Source organism: Canis lupus, chromosome 32, assembly GCF_048164855.1.
Source record: "Canis lupus baileyi chromosome 32, mCanLup2.hap1, whole genome shotgun sequence".
Classification (NCBI taxonomy): domain Eukaryota; kingdom Metazoa; phylum Chordata; class Mammalia; order Carnivora; family Canidae; genus Canis; species Canis lupus.
Genome location: NC_132869.1, coordinates 39,776,632 through 39,797,459, shown reverse-complemented (window position 1 = coordinate 39,797,459; position 20,828 = coordinate 39,776,632). Strand labels below are relative to the sequence as shown.

The following is a 20,828-nucleotide window of genomic DNA, read 5'->3' as shown; positions in this document are numbered from 1 at the left end:
GTCAAGCTTCAGCCCATAAATGACTCTAAATGCACCTATTATTCCACTGTTTTTCCAGCTGATTCTCCTGAGCTCAGTACCCTGTTCTAGGCGGTTGTAGGCATCCGTGTATCCTGCTGAAGGCTCGCGGGCTATGAAAGAGCTGATTGCTTGGGGGTGCTGCGTGCTTAGGGAAAACCGAACCAAACCAAACCAAACCATTCTTATTGGAGAACCATATTCTCTTCGTAATCCTCAAAGGGAAGACTTAAATACAGGGTCAGCCTCCTCTAAGTAGCCCAGAAGCACATGTCAGGCTGTTTCTGTGAAGATAAACTCCAGAAGAAAAGACCTGCTTGACACACCTCTTGATGGGCCTGAAAAACCCTTTGGGTGCTGCGGGGCGCCTACCTGGGTGCTCGCAGAAGCACTGGAAGGAAGGTGCGTGCAACTCTCCTTAGCTTGAGTGTGATCACTTCCTCTTTAGGGCCCAAGGGTCATGATCAGGTGTGCTGGTTGGGGTAACTCTTGCTGCCACTTCCCAGCCTCTGCTGCCGACTCCACCAACTTACAGCCCCCCCACCCCTTCTTAAGTGCCCCTCTTTCTAGGCGCTGGGGGAGGGAGGAGACACAAGAAATGGCCAGATAAATCCCTTTCAAGGGCTTCTCAATACCAGTAATATAAGCAGATTGTATCACTGGTGGCTGGACCCTGAAGAGAATTTCAATTCTCACAGAAGCAGACGGAAATAGGCTTTTAAAATCCTTCCTCGCCGGATTCTAACCTGCTCGGGAGCTGGCTGCCCACTTTTGCTGGTCTCCTAGCAACCGAGCCCCTTCCTCGCAGGCAAGGCTGCTGTCCCCGGCCGGGCTGGGGGCCCCGGCCTCTCCAGGCTCCCCACGCGCAGGGCCGGGATGTCACCGAGGGAACGGGTGTGAGCACTTGGAGAAATTGCTAAATGGTCTGTAAATTCACAGTGAGGACGACGATCTAAATGGGGCCACCTTTCACACATTTTTCAGGGGATCTTGGGATTTAAATTCATCCTTCTGCTTCCTTCCAATAATAGCTTGCATGGGTGGAATGCTTTGTATTTTACAAAACACTGTTGCATCCATTACCTCATGCAATTCCCCACCAGAGCCTTGAGAGACCTCTATAGTGGGAAAAAGACAGGGAAATTTTATGAGTTCTCTTTGAGATGCTTTTAAAGAACCCAAGAAGAAACTCCAGGTCATTGACGGAGTATGGTTTAAAAAAAAAAAAAAAAGTGGGGTAAATTCCAAACACCAGTCTTTTGTATTACTACTACTATTACTACTACTACTACTACTACTACTATTACTATCAGTCAGTTAGGGTTCTGGCCAGCTAACCTTTGCCCTTGATCCTGGGAGTTAGAGTGGAGGCCAGAAAAGATGATGGGTTTTCTTTCTCCTTCCTGCTCTATCATCCTTGTCCCTTCTCTAACAGCCACTATTGGGATTAGGATTGATGCATTTCTCTTTGTTTCTAACAACCTCATTCTGAGTTTTACCCATACATTCTTCCCTTCCGGTCAAAAGAGGAAAAGCAGAATGGAGAAATTATTATTAGTATGCTATCTTAGTCTGCTCAGGCTTCCATAACAAAATGCCACAGACTAGGTAGTTTAATCGATGGAATTTATCGCTCACTGCTCTGGAGTCCGGGAAGTCCCAGATCCAGGTCTGGCTGGATCGGGTTCTGGTGAGGCCTTTCTTCTGACTGCAGCCACCTTCTCACTGTGTCCTCACAGGAGTGAGGGGGAGCTCTGGTGTCTCTTCATCTTCGTCTAAGGGCATCAGTTCTACCAGATTAAGGCTCCATCCTCCTTGCCTCACTTAATAAAAGATCCCATCTCCAGCAAGGTCACAAAAAGGGTTCGCGCTTTAACATATGGACTGAGAGGTGGAGGGGCACAATTCGGTTCATAGCAAGCTCCTTCGTTCTCCTGCAGGATGGAGGGAAGAGAAGTAAAGTCTTCTCACTTAGAAACCCTGCACAGTCCCTCTTAGCTGGAGAGAGAGACCAGTCTTTAAGCTGTGAGTCAGGAAATGTGGCCCAGTGATAAAAATCTGTTTGTGTTTCCCTCTCTCATTTGTGGATTGGAATCCTTTGAAAGAAGTTACTGATACTCTGTGGTTTATAGCATCTTTGTCATTTTAATGGTGTTCAAACAATGAGCATGATTGTTCTAAAAGACTCTGATAGTAAAGATGGGGCCCCAAAAATGCCATTGAAGAAGTTGCTTCTGCCTTCTATTGCAGCACAGTTACTAGCAGCCTGTGCTCCTGGGGAGAGATGCAGCAGCTGGAGACTTCAGAGTGACACCCCACCCTTCGTTTTCACCACCATAGAGGGCAGCAGCTGCAGCCAAGGCGGTAGATACCCAAGCATCCCAGCAGCCAGGAAGCCCAGACACAGGGTCTTCCAGGACACGTACAATCCCTCACTCTTGTCCTGGCTTTGATGTCATCTTCTGGCCATGCCCTGGTCGTCAGGCTGAGGGGAGAGATGAGATCTCAGTTTTGTAGCAATAACAGCTTCCCATGCTATGACGCAGGACTCTGGATAAACATAGGCAGCTACACAAAACCCTAACTTCTCAGGCTCATGATCTTGAAAAGAGGAGATACAAAATACTTATGAATAAACCTAAATGAGAAGGTGAAAGACCTGTACTCTGAAAACTAGGAAACACTGATGAAAGAAATTGAAGATGACACAAACAACTGGAAAGATATTCCATGTTCATGGATTGGGAAAACGAATATTGTTAAAAAGTTCATATTTCAAGGGGTGCCTGGGTGGCTCAGTTGGTTTAAGCGTTTGCCTTCAGCTCAGGTCATGATCCTCAAGTCCTTGGATGGAGCCCCTCATGTTGTTGGACTCCCTGCTCAGTGGGGAGTCTGCTTCCCCCTCTGTCCCTCCCCCTCCCCCTGCTTGTGTGCACACATTCTCTCTCAAATAAATAGTCCATACTTTCCAAAGCAACCTACAGATTTCATGCAATCCCTATCAAAATACCAACAGCATTCTTCACAGACCTAAAACCAACAATCCTAGCATTTGTATGGAACCACAAAAGATCCCAAATAGTCAAAACAATCTTGAAAAAGAAGAGCAAAACTGGAGGCAGCACAATTCCAGACTTCAGGTTATATTATAAAGCTGTGTAATCAAAACAGTAAGGCACTTGGCAATGATGCAGATGGAGCTAGAGAGTACTATGCTATGCAAAATAAGGCAGTCAGCAAAAGATAAATACCACATGATTTCACTCATATGTGGAATTTAAGAAACAAATGAGCAAAGAGAAAAAAAGAAGGAGGGGCAAACCAAGAAATAGACTCTTAACTCTAGAGAACAAACTGATGGCCACCGGAAGAGAGGAGAGTGGGGAGGGGGTTAAACGGGTGAAGGGGATGAAGGATGGCATGAGCACTGGGTGACACACAGAACTGTTGAATCACCATATTGTACACCTATAATACACCAATATGACACCGCATGTTAACTATACTAGAATTAAACATTTTTTAAAGATTTTATTTATTTATTCATGAGACATACAGAGAGCAGCAGAGACACAGGCAGAGGGAGAAGCAGGCTCCCTGAAGGGAATCCGATGCAGGACTCGATCCCAGGACCCCAGGATCATGACCTGAGTCAAAAGCAGACGCTCAACCACTGAGCCACCCAGGTGCCCTAGAATTAAAATTCTTAAAAAGAAAGAAAAGGGGAAATACAAACATAAACATTTTAAAATAAGCTTTTAATCTTGGAATAATTTTCGATTTACAGGAAGGTTGCAAAGACAGTGCAGGGAATTCTGTGTCCTCCTGGCTGGCTGCAGTGCTCCATGCTGCTATCTCACGTTACTAAGATATACTTGTCAAATTCACGAACTGGTACTTTGCTATTAGCCAAATTCTTACTTTATGCAGATTTTGCCAGGTTTTCCACTACTATCCTTTTTCTGTTCCAAGAGCCAATTTTGGAACCACACTGCACTTAACTGCCATCCCCTTAGGGTCTTCTAATCTGTTACAATTCCTTAGCCTTTTCCTGTCTTTCATGCCTTTGATGTTTTTGAAAAATAGTGGTTAGGTATTCTGTAGGATGTCCCTCAATTTGTATTTGTCTGATATACTTTTCATGATTAGATTGGGGTTATGGAGAGTTGTTTTGTTTGGTTCGGTTTTTGTTTTGGAAAGAATGAGGTCATGAGCCCTTCTCATCATCCTGTAGGCACATGACATCACTGATGATGTGAACTTTGATCATGTGGTTAAGGTGGTGCATCCCAGGTTTCTTCACTGGGAAGTTACTGTGTTTCCCTTCTCATGCGCTTTTCTGTGGAAGTAAGTCATCAAGTTCAACTCATTCTGGGTGGTGGGGGATGAGAGAGGAGAGTATCTACATATATTATTTGGAAAGACTTATCTCTTCTCCCCTATTTATTTATGAAACATGCATTTAAAAAATCACAATCCACAATCTGTAAATTCAATGTTTTTGGTCTGAAACTAAGTCAAGTACTCTCAGACAAGAATACCAAGGGAGAATGAAGACATCAAGTACTCATCTAAATAAAACATTAGAAAATAATAGCATTTTGAAATTTATAATGGGGACTTTTAAAAAAAATGTGTTAAAATGCCCTGTATCAAGAGAAGAACAGGTTCTTTCACTGCTTTGTAATATGTCCTCATTATTAGAAAGGATATTGAACCCCAAGACACCATTGTAACAGACCTTGCTGAGGACTGGAGATTGCTTTTGAATTAAGGCTGCAGAGGGGAAGTTTCTGGGCAAAAATGGTATTTCATGTGGATTTAGAATTAGAACACTAATTCTCAGAGTCAAACAGAAAAGGAAAGGTACAAGATCCTACACAAAACAGACTGCTGAATCCCCAGAAGGTACTGCAGGCCAGATATAACCCCTCTCCTATCTGGAAATATAGAGAAAAAAATGAAGTTGTTTGATACCACAAGCATCCTGGAAGTTCTCTTAAAGAAAAGGTGCCTCTTACCAGCTTGGGTTGGAAGAAAACACTCAGCTGGATTTGCAGAAACGAGTTGTTCTTTGGAAAAGTCCAACAAGGCAAAGAACCAAGCAATGGGAAATCAGAGGCTTCCCAAATCAGAGCAGAATCAGTGGGGAGGTTAAGACCAGCATTCATTCTAAAACCAGGGCAAAAACAGCAACAACCAGAAAAAACAAAACAAACAAACAAAAAAAAAACCTACATTTTTTTCAATGTTTATTTGTAATTTAAAAATAAAAACAATTTATTGCAAAAAATAAATGTAGTCAAAGGGTACAGATTGAGAAAGAACTCTCCTTGTTTCAAATCTCTGGGCCCATTTTTGAAAAGCGACCTCTATTAATGGTTTCTTATGTTTCCAGAGATGCCCACTGCAGCATCATTTGTAATAGCAAAAAAAGCTAGAGGTTAGCGAAATGCCCATTGGTAGTGCACTAGTAAAATAAATGATGGTTCATTCATACAATGGGAGGCTATGTAGACATCACAAAGAATGAATTCACCTTACAAGGGTTTGTATGGGAAGGTCTGCAGAATATATTATTAAGTGAGAAAAAGCAAGGTATGTAGAGCATGACTTATCTTCCTGATTTAGGTCACAAGAGCTTCATTCAAAAATAATTGCCACAATATCATGGCTAGGGTTGGTCTTATTAGAAAATGCCTAGAGAGAAGTCACAGACTTGGCAACAGTGTGTTGGAGGATACTATCCCTACTAAAGTGATATTACTACTACGTTGTCCAGAATCTCAAATGTCGCTAGAAATTTTGCCCTTGACATTAACAGGGCACGTCCCACTATACCTCGTGGCACCCTGGGGTACCCTGTTATGAATGCTGTGCTTTAGTGCTACTGAAACACTTTTTGTTGTTGCTGTGGGTCACATTTTAATAGCTCTGAAATCAGGATGTGTCAGCCAGGTGGCAGTTGGCGAGGGGGCCGTCATTGCCTGCACACACACACACCAAAATTTGGTCAGGGACTTGGAAAAAAATCCAGGAGATGTTAGTGAAGAACTCTTTAAAAAAAAAAAAAATGTTGCAACAGCAGAGATGAGACAGAGAAAGAGAGAGAGAGGAGGGTGTGTGTGTGTGTGTGTGTGTGTGTGTGTGTGTGTAAGGAAGGAAGCAGCCTTCAACTCTAATTCAAAAAAATGATTTAGAAGAGGCAGATGTTAAATGTGAAAAAGGTTTTGGTAAATATTTATTTATTTATTTAAGAGAGAGAGAGAGGGAGAGAGAGGAGGGAGAGCATGCGGGGCGGGGCAGGGGGCAGAGGGAGAGGGAGAGAGAGAGAGAGAGAGAATCTCCAGCAGGCTCCCTGCTGAGGGGGGGCTCGATCCCAGGACCCCGAGGTCATGACCTGAGCCAGAACAGTTGGATGCTTTACAAACTGAGCCACCCAGGCGCCCTTAAATGTCAAAAAGTTTTAAGACTATTATAACCAATTTGTTTTGCTCAGGTTTTTTCCTTTTCTTGATGTACACACAAGAGTAATGCAGGATAAAAACCTGTGTCTAAATAAGTTTAAAGAGTTCTTTCAATAAATATAAAAAATTCAAGTGAAAATAGCAAGAGATCAGAGTTTAATAGGCAACCCTCATTATTTGTTAGCAGAACATGAAACAATGGTGTGATTGGGGAGTGTTTTTCCCTTTTCAGAAATTTTTAAATTTTAGGATATCTACCTTTCTTTGTGGTTCCTACCTTTAGTGACAAACATCAAATAGAACGTTTCCATTTATTCTTTAGATATCTTTATGGTTCAAGTTTTTAGGTTCTTTTTTTTTAAAGATTTATTTATTCATGATAGACAGAGAGAGAGAGAGAGAGAGAGAGAGGCAGAGACACAGGCAGAGGGAGAAGCAGGCTCCATGCCTGGAGCCCGACGTGGGACCCGATCCCGGGACCCCAGGATCGCGCCCTGGGCCAAAGGCAGACCTCAAACCGCTGAGCTACCCAGGGATCCCCAAGTTTTTAGGTTCTTAATTTGTAATCTCTCATGAATTTACTTTGATATAAACAAGTACAATGTGGGTCTGGTCTTTTTTTTTTTTCTTCCCCCAAAATGACCAGTAAGATGTCTCAACAAAATTTGTTGAATGTTATCTGATTTCCGTGAATTTGAATTCTATTCCATTTACCTGTCTTTTTGCCACAACCAGATTATTTTAACTTCTATGACTCTGAAAAATGTTTGGTATCTCCTAAAGTAAGTTTGTCTCATCAGGAGGAAAGCATAAATCTCCACTAGACAAGTTTTCCCATGACCTCTATGTAAAATGTGTTGTTGTTGTTGTTTTTTTCACAGAAATTAAATATATAAATTTGTTTACATCTTTTGTCAAGGAGATTGTTTCTATCAATTTATTTTATGTTTTCTGCTTTTTGTGTCATCTAGGTATTTCCTTTGTTTTCTATATTTTATTCTATATTCTATGCTGTATTAAAAGTAGTAGAAATGTTTAATTTGCTTAAATTCCCTGTGGTAATATAGAATCCAGAAATTCTATTTTTAATTATTCTACTAATGTCTTTAGGCTTAGAAAATTAATCCTTAAATCTTTTTTTTTTCTTTATTAGTAGCAAGAACATAAACCTTTTCACAAACCTCGTGGCTGGTTGTTTTTTGTTTTTTGTTTTTTGTTTTTCTGTTTAGTCACCAATGAGTGAAGCAAATAGATTCAGTCTCAGGGGTTGCCAACAGGCAAGATATCTTTCCTTGTTTATGAGTTTACTTTGCTTTTTCAGCTCAAAACCCATAGATTGGGCTAATAGAAGAGCCTGTACCAGACATCTGTTGGTGTATTTCTGCTGGACCCAAAGATATACTTCAATCAACCTGCAACCCATTCCAACAGAGAGTCAGGTGCAGCTGGTGGCTTTTCTTTAAACCACGTTGGACTTGAAGACCACACACCTCCTCCAGTCTTCCTATCTTTCCACTCCCGCTCACAAGGTAGAGGTGGCTATGTCTAGGATGCGGTACTTCTCAGCTTGCTCCTACCACTTCCTGTTCTATTGCATACTGGGGGTGACAGTCCCCCGGGAACTGTGGGGAACAATGCTGACAAAGCTGTAGGGGGCCAAGCCCAGCTCATTCAGTACCTGACTCCAGCACAGTTAGGAAATGGCTATTTGTTTGTCTAGATTGTCTGATCGGCTCCTGAATTATGTATAGATAATAAAGGAAGACTCTAAATAATTCCTTCCTTCTCTAGGGCCATCTGCCCTGTTTGCCTTCAGAGGATGGAGCATGCAGGAGGCAAATCAAATCATACGCTTCTTAATCCTTCTTTTTGTCTGCCCCACTGCAGGCCTACAACATTGCCTTATTTATAGTTTCTAATGCTGGTTGCTCGTTTTGTATTTTGCTCATGGCATTTTTATGGGGAGGCAGGAGGAACTGTATCAGAGACAGCATTCTGCTGCCATGCAAACCCAGAAACCATCTATATATTTTTCCCAAAGTACATGATGTAACTAGAAACCTACCCCATTCAGGAAATGCAAACTTTGCAGTTCTTGTGGGAATATTATATCACCATCTTTGCATTCACTTAAGGTATTTCACATAAAAGGCAGAGTCGCAATCTAAGATACTTTCTACTTTACATGTATTAATGCAACAGTCGTAGGTTAATATTTCATTAGGCCTGAATTATGTATTTACAGATGTGCATAGTAATGGTGGGCATCCTAGGGTTGCAGTGGTTGGGGCGGTGGACAAACCCACCCATTTCAAAATGGTTCGTCCTGGCCCTAATGATGTCTCATTTTAAGAAAGTGTAGTACTGCATTGGCACTTTCTCCTAACGGGACATCAGGAACTTTATTTTCTTTAAGGAGTCTCGGCATAGTGCCTGCAAATATGAAAAAAGAGATTTTGATGCTGAGATACTGAGGCCACAAAGAGAAAAAAAAGAAGAAAATAAAATTTTAATTATTTTCTTAACACCCCTCCCCATTATTGTTTCTTTGCTATGAAGTGCGGTAGCCCCACGCTTTGTTGTCTCAGTATTTGCTTTTATAACTCTGCCTCTACGGACGAGGCGAGCCTGGGTAAGTCCTGCAGCTGAGTTTCATAAACTGTAGGACAAGGCCGGAATACCTGGGCAAAAGGAAATGGGTGGCAGGTGACAGCAGGTGTATCTGAAACCCTGAGCTGAGGGTTTCAGTGAACCACTGGGTCTTGAGGGTGGAGGGGGAGAAACAAACATTTATTAATCTCTGTTAATAGACTCTGACATCAGAAGTCTGCGATCCAGATGCTGCCGGACTCAGCGCCAGGGCACCACGAAGGAGGCATCACGCTCCCATCCAGCCACCTCATTTTAAGAAGGATGCTGCATGGAGGGAATGAATTGCATCTGGGGAAAGAGTATCCAGGTGGCAGAAATTAAAAAGAAAGAAAACACACCCACGCCACAAATTGGAGAACAGATTGAGGAAGAGACGGAGTATTTTAGATTTGGAATATTTTAAGTGGCACTAGGAAGGAAAGATGCTCCAATCTGCCTCGGTCGCTTCAGGGGGCAGGATCAGCGGTAACTCCTGAAATCTCAGGGAGACAAACCTGACTCAATGGAAGACAGTATTTTCTCACAACAGGGGCTGTTTAGCTGTGGGAGAGAAGGCCGACTGCGTCTAGTTCTTAGAGTTTATGTGTTGTCAGGGACTCTGGAGAAACAGGTCAGGATTCCTATTTGGAGGGAATAGATAATTACACGATCTCTAATGCGTAACTATGATTTCTATTCCACTTCCTAACTCTGTGATTTCTATCCGACTTTCTTTTTCTAGGACAAAATTTTACAACCGAAACATTAGGATATTCAAATTCATCTAATACTTTTATGCACAATCAGACCATGCTGCCGTAGATACGTGTGTGGTGGAGCATCTGACTCACAAGGAGCTCTCAAAGGCCTATTCCTAGTTCCAGAATTTCAGAGCAAAACTTTTGTGACCCCATCTTTTGACAGTTAAAAAAAATGCTTGTTTTTTTCAACGTCAACTGTAATTTCAAAATACCTCTTGATTTAGGTTAGTTTATTACTAAGAACTCCTCTCTCCCCACCCTCCCTATTTGCTAGTAAGGCTTAGCCATGAGGAGGCTAGGTTAAGGAGAATTACGTGGAGAAACAGGAAGAAGGTGCCAAACCTCTCCTGGCCCAGGTTACTGAGACAGGAGTCCTGCACAGACAGGAAGGGGGAGGAAAAGAAACCCCTCCTCCTCTGGCGTAGGAAGCTGGAAGGAAGGGAGAGAAAAAGCAAGGGAAATAGAGAATGTGCCCAGAAATCTTCATGGAGGCCTCAGCTCAGAGTGGTGAGGAGTGTCAGATGGGTCACAGGGAATACTGGGCGGGTGGGGGGTGGGCAGATGTTGGGTTGGGGCTCCGGGAGAAGCTCACCTCAAAGGCTGCTCTGCCCCAGCCTGTGGGGGTCACATCAGAGGACACTGACTGGGCAGCATGATTTGCAAGGGAGAACTGGAGTTTGGTTTTCCTAAACAATTGCTGGTTTCGGTGTGCCATGGGTAGGACCTAGGAATCCCCACTCCTCTGAGTGGGAGCATATTTGGAACATCACTGAGTTGAGAGCTGGTGGGTCTGCAGTGGGGCCTGCGATGGTGAGGGGCGAAGAGTCAGATTGCCCGGGGGTTGGGTAAAAAAATGAAGCAGAACCTCAGCCAGGTCTCAGACAGGCTCCTGCAAAGGGCAAGGAGCCAGTCAGCCAGCAGGACCACCGTGGCTTTGTCAGGCTGATGATTCTATCAAAGACCGTGGCAGAGGAGGCTCACAGATCAGAGAGAAGTCAGAAGGAGGCATCGCTACCACGGAGGCCAGCCAGGACGTGGAGGGCCATATAGACACCTAGATCTGGACCTAGGACCTTCTTTCCGGCTGCCAACATCACCGAGCCATACCCCTTCCTCGTAAGTCTACGTGCCATCCTGTAGAGAGGTGAGGACAGCTAGAAATCTGGGCGGCAGAGCAGGTTTTAAAGAAATTGAGCATTTTCTTAAAGGCACTGTTTAACTGATTGTACCAACACGCCAGATTTAGTCCAAAGATTGGACGAAAATGTAGGAGTTTTTTCTGGCTTCCCAGCAGGTTGGATCTCATGAAGAAGATCTGTTACAGACCACACAAAGAAGCAACATTCTCTTTGCACGTCTGAACTGGAGTACAAATAAATTTTTTAGTCCATTACAAATGTCAATAGCACAAAAATTGTGACATGGAGCTTGTGGGCAGACACTTGTGTTTCCAGCGCCAAGGGTGGTGGCTAGAACATAGAATGTGCCAAATAATTATTTGCTAAGTTAATAAATTAATTGATAGCCAATTTTCAGTAAGTAATGGGGTGGAAGTAGAAGAATATTTTTACAAACTCAGATATATTATTGTAGAAATATCAGTCACTTCCTTGGTTCGATGCAGGCTCTCTGGGGAATCTATATAATTCAGTCTCCATCTGAAACAGGACCAGCAAGATAAGGTGATCTCATCAGGGAGAAATTGAAAAGATGAAATGGAGTAGGAGGGACTAGCCTCAGAAAGGACTGTGTAATAAAGGTCACTGAAAGGAGATGGAAGAGAAAAATCAATGAAGAGCTGCAAAAGAAAGAAAGAAAATTTGTAATAGCTGAAGTTAATTTAAGTCAATGACAAATGGAGTTGCACTTGGGTTATGTATATGAGGCTACCCAGTGTAGTCCATTTTATTTTCATGCAATATTCTTAATACCCCATGTCACAAAGCACTTAACATAAAACACTCAATGAAAGAATCGATTACAGACTGCAAAAGACAGAAAAATAATTAAAAAATTTTTTTCACTTTGCATTTTCATACCAATTAATTTCAAAATGAGTTACTGGTTTGTTGATTTGCTTATTTACTCTTGAACACAATTCTTTTTGCCTCAGCACAGCCCAATACATTCATGGGATAGAATCAGAGTCCTGGAGAAGATGTTTTCACAGTACACTTTATAACAAAATTTCTGCAAGGCAAACGTCATTCCACTCATCCTAGATACCCTTTTCTTTCTCATCCACCTCTTTCAATTCTTTTTTATTTTATCAACACACTATGCCTTAGATCTGTCCAGCTTGGACTTTCTATACCTCTTGTCTAAGTGAGGAATAGAAGACAAATTTAACTCTTGTGCCAGTTCAAATGGGCTGCGTTGAAAAGGATTCGGAGGCATCGAGCTGGTACCCAGGGAAAGACTGTCAAGATTGTTTGGTGATGTTTCCTGTGGAGATGGAAGAAGAGCCCATATGTCAATGGTCATGTACTATCCCTGGCGAGGTGTTTTAACAACCTCTCCACTACCTCCTCACCTTTAGTCTCTTTCCTGTATAATACTGTCTTTCTAAAATAGGAATATTTACCTTCCCTCCTCATACACCTCTATGGCTCCTTAGTTCTTCTTCTTTTTTTTTTTTTTTTTTTTTTTTTGCTCCTTAGTTCTTAAGAAGCCTGATCTCCTTAGCATGGTGTTCAGGGTCATTAGACTCTGGTTTTTTACCTTTCTAATCTTCTATTCTGCTGTAGCCTTACAACACTTTACTAATCACCCCACTTTCCAGCCACTCTGAACTATTCAAATAGATCCTAGGAGTATGCCTTCACTCATGGTGTCCTCTTTCTTTGAAACACATCTGCCTTTCCCATATGCATATCTTCAACATCTTTCATGCTCCGCCCAGTTCAAATGCCCTCGCCTTTGGAAAACCTTCTTAAATCCCTCCCAACCAGTTGGGTTTCACTGATGATTCCTGGAATGTACTGTGCACCAGATGAAAATGAGCTCAGCTAAGCATTCTGAACAAGAAGCTGCCTACCAGGTTTTACCAACACTGGGATCCAGGACCTTTACTGTGATTGCCAGAGTGGTGGCTTCCCGTCTACGGATATGTGTATGTAATATCTGGAAGGACTTTATGAAAGAAACAAAGAGGTTGAGAATTAATAAACAAATTAATAATAAATTCTGAAACAAAACTCTATACTCTATTTATTTATTTGTTTGTTTATTTATTTATTTATTTATTTTACTCTAATTTTCTTTAAGCCTAAATATATTTGGTGGGGTTTGAAATTTACATCTCACATCTTGGTGGGGTTGGAAATTAAGTTCTTGTTCCTTATCACAAATGAACTTGTGGAAATCTTACCCAGACCCTGTTCTGATTCAACAGCAATGAATGTGAATGGAATAAAATTGCCTAGTAAAAGTAAAAGACTTATGGACTGGGTTTTTATTTTTTTACTTATTAATTTTTAAAGTTTTTAAAAAGATTTTATTTATTTATTTGAGAGAGAGAAAGCATGAGTTGTGGGGCGGGGGAGGGAGAAGGAGAGAAGCAGACTCCTGTCTGAGCAGGAAGTCTGATGCAGGCCTCAATCTCAGGACCCAGAGACCATGACCTGAGCTGAATGAAGGCAGATACTCACCCGATTGAGGGTCACCAAGGTGCCCCTAAGATTAATATTTTTAAGTAATCTCTACTTGAAATGTGGGGCTCAAATTCACTACCCTAAGATCAAGAGTCACATACTACCAACTGAGTCAGCCAGTGCCCCTGGGTTTTTATTTTTTAAGCAATATCATATAGGTTATCTATTTGAGATGCTTTTATAGCATAGTGACTCTGAAAAATGGAAAATGCAATGATGGGAAAAGATGTGCTAAGAATGTGAACAAACAAAAAAGAAGCAGAGATTGAGATACTATCATGAGATAAAGCTGAACTCAAGCAAAAACAAAAGGCCAAATGGAAAATATTTCATGTGATGAAATACAATAATAATTAATCTTTTTGTACTAATACACCTCTCAATGAAATTAATCAATAGGCTGTGCTAGTGAGAATGAGTGAAAATAGGTGGCTTTCTGGGCAAACACACACAGGGACCAGGTAACTCTCTCAGGCCCAGGCTTCACGGAATGACAAGCTACCTACGGAAGGTCTTCATTGCACATCTAATAATTAGGCGTGTTAAACTTAGATTTTCAAAATCAAATTCCTCCTTCATTCCTGAATCTGTTCTGGCAATTTCCAACCACTATAAACGACAACTCCATTATTCCAATGGCTCGAGCCAAAACACCTTGGTGTTTCTCTGGACTCCCTTCATTCTTCCATACCCACGGCTTTTCTTCCAGCAAATTCTCCCCTACCTCCAAACTATAGCCCAAATCTCATTACTTTGTGTCACCTCTTCAGTTGACACCCTAGTCCCATGCCATCATCTTTCACCTGGATGATTCTAATGCCTTTACGGTCGGTCTCTCTTGCTCTCAGTAGAACAACCAGGCTGGTCGCTTTAAAACCCAAGGCTTGGGACGCCTGGGTGGCTCAGCGGTTGAGCGGCTGCCTTCAGCCCAGGGCATGATCCCAGGTCCTGGGATCGAGTCCCACATCGGACTCCCCAAATGGAGCCTGCTTCTCCCTCTGCCTCTCTCTCTCTCTCTCTCTCATGGATAAATGAATAAAATCTTAAAAAACAACAACAACAACAAGTCTCTGTCACCTCTTTCTTCAGAGCCCTTCAAATGCCTGCCATCTGCTCAGAACAAAAGCCAAAGTCCTTACCTCGGCCTAAAAGGTGCCACCTAACCGTGCCTTCACTTACCTCACTTTATCTCCTCACTTTCCCTCAGACCCACTGACACCCTCACCATCCCCACTACTCATAAAATATGCTAGATGTGTCTTTGCCTTTGGGCCTCTGTCTCATCTGTTCCCTCCAGCCGGAACACTCTTACTTGGAGAGCAGTCCGATTCACTTGCTCGCCGTCTTAGTTTCTACATAAGAGTTGCCTATCAAAGGAGGCCTTCCCTGACCACTCTCACTGAAATAGCAATTCTCTCCTTCTCCTCCCTGCCCCACACCTCATTTCCCATCCTTGCTATCTGCTCTGTTTTTCTACATAGTCCTTATCATATCTGACCTATGAAATATACTTTTTACAAACCATTATTCTGTGTTGGAGTTCCTCATTCCTCTCTAGAATGCAATCTCCCTGAGGCCCATACAGGGATTTGGAGGTTTGGGGGGGAAGGCGGGGAAGGAGTTGGTTGTTTGTTGCTGTAGACAACACCTGGCATATGGTAGAAGTTTGATTCTTGGTTGAATGGTTATGCCACCCTTTGCTATCCCCTGGGACTCAGGAAGGATCCATGAAAGCAGGGAGGGAAAGGTGGTTGGTCTAGCTGGCCTAGACTGACCCCTCTAGGAGGGACTTAGGCACTTGGCAGGCCATCTTATTAAGGAAGCAATTGTTGGAGGTCCATGCCTTGTTTACACAATCTCACTGTGTCTCAGCTTTCCTTGCTTCCACTTCCCTCCCTTTGCTCTCACTACCAGCACCAGCACCATGGTCAAGAAGCCCTTACAAAGGCTTTATGAAGTACTTCCTAGCTGTGAGCATCTGCCATGAGCAGCTGTGGGGCTCCGGGGTGTGGGCTGTCTGATATTTTTAGGCAAAGAGAGTGTTTCACAATGAGCTCACCCCTATGAACTGGAACAGAATAGGGTCAAGCCACCTGCCCCTGCTACTACTGTGTAACTGATGCCTCCAAGTGCTGTTAGCAGGCCAGATTCAATTAGTCCTTGTTTAAGGCCAAATGCGATTGGTCAATGCCTGCAGAGGTTAAGTGTTTGGCTTTTGACAGACCTGAGTTCAAGCCCTGCTCCTTAATAGCTCTGATACCTTGGGAAAGTCACCTAAACTATCTAGGCCTCAATTTCCTTATTCATAAAATGTAAATAATATCAGTACTTGCTCCAGAGAGCTGCTGACAGGGTTAAATGAAAAGGCTAGTCGAACATTTAGCATCTCAGCACTTACTGCTTGGCCTACAGCAAAGACTCAGCTAGGCCTAGTCCCTGCTATTACAATGGTCGATATCTCCAACCAAATTATTTTTAAAAGCTCAAGTACCATGAGAGATGTCCCAAAAAAGGAAATCACTTAACTTTCATCCTGCACCCAATGCTCAGTATGCACCATTTGGACTCTGAATTTTCAACTGTGTCCTTGAAGTTGCCGAGGTACTAAAAGTAGGGAGAGTCCCCAAGACAGTTCTCAAGCGATTAAGAAACAAAGTGAATGTTTACCTGCATTTTACATGCTTGCTGTGAAGTAGCTCTGTTTTCAGCGACTTGGCCTAAATTGATCAGTGATTCACAGGAGACATTAACTATGTACTTCTATATTTAAAGTTGATTTAGCTGTTTGTCTTTTAACCACCTTGGTATTTTTGGACTTTCAGAGCATACTTGACTATTATTATCACCTGGAAAGTAATCTGCCCTGCTCAAAACGGATTTCCAATTAGGTAGCCACTGCTGAAAAAACTGGAACCATACCGGTGTTTGTGTGTATCATGGCCTCGCTGCTATGGGACACTTATTTCCCTTGCTTGATGTAAGTCTGTGTAGTTTTTGCACATCTGTTAAACTGAAAACACTTTGAGATAAAACAAAAATGAGGTCTCGTCTTCTTTTGCTCTCCTCCATAAATTCTAGTTGTGGTCTATACAGGGATAAATGGTTGAATGCCTGAGGAGTGGGTTCCTGACCAACATTTGCATTCTGCGATCTCAGTGCTTTTGGAATTGCAAATGGCCTTTCTCTGTAATCTCTGGGGACTCATTTGTTCACATTAGTAGATCCACAGGTCTCTGGTTAATGTGTGTGTGTGTGTGTGTGTGTGTGTGTGTGTGTGTGTGTGTGTATGCATGCATGTGAGAGAGGGAGAGACCTCTCTCAGGCCTGAGATAGGATCCAAACCTATCCAGAAATGTCTGATGAAACAAAGAACAGATCTGAAAGAAAGAGCTGATTTAAATGAAGATTTAGTATGAAAAATAAGGTATTCGTTGGAGCTTAGGAAGGGAGAGCCAGCTGTCAGCCTGGAAACTTACTTCATAGCCTCCTCCTGAGGATTGAGGCCTGAAGTGTGTGAAGAAAGAGAGGAACTGGAAGAAGGAATCATTTCCACAGGGTTTGGACAACCCAGAGATCACTGGGTGGCTCTGACACAGTAAGGAACTCTGCTGGTATAGGTCTACTTTGGCAACTTCAAGAAAACAAGGTGAGAGGACTTGTGGTCCAGGCAGCAGTGTTCTCACAGAGGACCCAGCGAAGGGGACAGAGGGGTCACAGATGAGGCACTTGGCCCCCCACCCCCATACACACCGACTGTAAGGGGTGGGAACCACACCAGCATAATTATCCTCACTGTTGACGTTGAGTGTGCCCACATGCCAGACACTACGCAAGGCACATTTAATCCCATTTTACAGGTTGAGATAGGAAATTGTCTAGGTCCTACACATAGCATGTGATGTATTTGAATGTAATCTAGGTAGTTTGATTCCAAACCTCTTGCTCTTCATCACACCTTGATATATCTTCAGGGTTGTATGAAACAGAATAGGAAGTTCAGAAATTGATCCAAAAACATATGACTGTTTTATACATGATGAAGGTATATATTTTAAAAGGGCAGGTAAAAATGTATTTATAAACAAATGGTATTGGGGCAAGTGTACAGCATCCAGAGAAAGGTAAAGTTGGATTCCTACCTCGCACTGTACACTAGGACAAACTTTATATGAATCAACTATATGTTTCAATAGAAACATAAAATCATGCCTATGCTAGACAAAAACATGGACAAATTCCCTTTAAACACTGCAGTAGGAAAAGCCTTTCTAACAATGACTCAAAAGTCATAAATGAAAACTATGATAAGTTTAATTATATAAAAAAGTCAAAAGACAAATGACAAAAATGGGGAAAAAATGAACTATCGAAAAAAATGAACTATCAGAAAAGGACTAATCTCTGATTATATAAACAAGCCTAAAAATTGATAAGATAAAGACCAATGACTCAGTAAAAAGTTAGGCAAAGGACATGGACTGTTAACAGAGAAAAAATGCAAATAATTCTATTTTTAGAAGGGGGAGGGCCGGAGGGAAAGAGAATCCTAAGCAGGCTTCACAGCCTACATGGAGCCTGACACAGGTCTCGATCTAACAACCCCAAGATTGTGACCTGAGCCGAAATCAAAAGTTAGATGCTTAACCGACTGAGCCACCCACGTGCCCCATAATATGTGAAAAGATTCTCATCTTAACTCATAATAAAAGAAATGCAATGAGATGCCATTTGAAATGATAAGATGCCACTTTTCTATAATGTAAAATAGTAAAAGTGTCTTTTGGGGCAGAGGAGTGGAAAACAAATGGAAGAGAGGATGGGAGAGAAAACTTTCACCCTGTAACTTCTTATATTGTTTTTATTTTTAACCCTGAGAACATATTATCTAATGAAAAAAATAAAAGAACTCAAAGAACTTAATTGTCTATACATTTATGTTTGTTGGCTGCTTTCCTCAATTCTGGGTGCTGATTTTAGCCTTGGATGATAGGCTGACCTACTTCTGATCTGCCTTCAAAACAGTGAACCGGCCTCAAAGTTATCAGCTGTCCAAATTAGAACGAGGTCAGTTGTATTTGATCCAAGAGTGCAGACAGTGGAGGCTGAGCAGGACAATTCCTTAAAGATTTTGGAAAAGGCTCGTAACTGAGTGTTTTTAGGCCAAAGAGTGACAAGGATCCAATTTAAGGTTACACGCAACGTGGCCTACTCCGAGAGAAATACGGTTCTCTAGATTATTCCAGAATTGAGCTGCAGGTTCAAGTTAACATGGGGTCGGCCGTCAGTTCTGTGGCATTCGAGAGCTCTCAGCATGTCCAATCCATCAGACAACAAGGGGGAAGTCAGTTTCACACGAGAGGCACGGTGAGGGACAAGGCTTGGCATGTGTGTACCCTTAGCCGCTATCATTCTTTGGAAGCTAACAGAGGGAGCTAAGATTGAGAAAAAGGCCTGGCTGAGGAAAAGAGGAAGTGAGTCAAGAAGACAAAATAGAGGGAAGAAGGAAGGAGGAGGGAACTCGTGTTTTTCGAGTGCCTACTCTTTGCCTGTATTTTGTATTTTGTTGTTAAATTCCCCCCACGGCCTCTTGAGGTAGGTTTTGTTATATACATGTCAACAATAAGGAAACTGAGGCTCACACAGGTTTAACTGAGCCAAGCTCAGGAAGGTAATAAGTGGCGAAGTCAAATCTCTTGGATGCCATGGTCTCTGCTTTTTGTACCGTAACTCACTTGTTCATGTTTTGCAACAGACTCTTCCAGGTCATTATCACCCCTTTTCCAAACAGCCTTTCTCTCTCCTGGTGTCCCCAGCCTCGGCTTCCAACGGAAGCAACTCTGAAGCCTCCCGAGCCTGACCTTTGCTGGCCAGAGCTCCCAGCCTCGCACCTCCTCCTGCGTCTTTCCTGCTGGTCTCGGCCTCTCCCTGCCCCGGCCCAGGCCTCACGTGCGGCCTGGGTTACCCTTCTTGCAGGCGCTCACTGAAAGCATGACCATAGTCTCTCGGGGTCTGGGGCTGTTCGTAGAGCTCTTTTCCTTGAGGAATTTGCTCTGGGATTCTTGGTTCCCAGTTGGAGTGGCCTTAGCTTACAGCAGAATTCATGTTATCTTGCATGCCTGCTGCTGCGGGGGAATCCGGGCTTCCCCACCCTCCCTCCCGGTGACCAGTCTCTTGCTCATTACTTCAGGGAACTCTCTGTTGGGTTAGGATGAAGCCTGTGGACAAAAGCCTCTCTTTGACTTGGAGGCTCTATCTTGAGGTGGAAGATCTTCCTGATTTCCTGTCCTCTCTACTAGATCACGGGTCCTGATGCCAGCCCTTGAGACGCCAGGTCGTATGGCTAGATTTCCCTCTACACCTTTGACAGGCCCGCAGCCATATTTGATCTGGTCCAGGAGGGTGGAAACTAATGCAAGCCTTTCCCCTGAAGGCCCAGCACTTCCCAGCACCCGTGGAGACCGCACATTTTTCTCTTATTTCCAACCTACACACTCCCTTTTGCCTGCCCAGCCCTCTCTTTAAATGCCATCTCTTCTAGAATCAATAAAATATCAAATACACTTAATCACTTAAATACCAGTTTTGTGGTGCTATTCATCTCACTGAAGTATAAACATACATGTATATACATGTGTAAAACACACCACATGCTGGTGTTTACTCAAGTTAATGTGCTGCCATCCTGAGGCGTTTTGCACTGTTTTTCCCCCCTCACCGAGTCTCTTCAGCGACAGCCCAGTGACCTTTTGTCCCACACGAAGCCATATCTGTGAAGGTAACTTCCAATGGGGCGCACATTTGGACTTGTAAGCCATACAGGGACGGCCACAAGTCCTGACTCTTTATAGATAAATTTAACACATGCATATGTATCATCCCCAGGCGCCTCAGATGAGAGGCCTTTGGAAGAACACAGGGTTCATTTCTATTCCTCTCCTAGCTGGAGGCAGCGTTAAGCAGTTGCTTTTTTATTGATGAGCCTAGAGCCCGAGGGCCTGAGAGTTCCCACTGGTCACCCCTCAGGCCGGCCCGCTTCTGGAGCCTATGGAAACCATTCCCCATCTTGGACTAGCTCGGGAGCCCTGTGTGGAAGCATCTCGAAGGTGCCACCGGCAGTTGCAGTCCCCGCTTGAACTCTGGGAAACAAACCGCCCACTTTCCACGCTGTTGCAATTTACTACAAGTCTTAGCACGAACAGTCCCTGTTTCAGACTGGCACCCAAATGTCTGGGGTTTGGAAATTTATAATTGGGACTTGAAAGAGCCACCAAAACTTCTTGGAAAAAAAAAAAGGTTGA

At 43.0% G+C, this 20,828-nt stretch overlaps 1 long non-coding RNA gene across 1 annotated transcript; it reads left to right on the top strand.

Moving 5' to 3' along the window:
- Positions 1-821: 821 nt before the first annotated feature.
- On the top strand, positions 822-10,393 carry LOC140622836 (uncharacterized). The gene is made up of 3 exons (XR_012022498.1): positions 822-941; positions 7,807-8,014; positions 9,296-10,393. It is a non-coding gene; the product is annotated as an uncharacterized lncRNA (long non-coding RNA).
- The last annotated feature ends 10,435 nt before the right edge of the window (positions 10,394-20,828 follow it).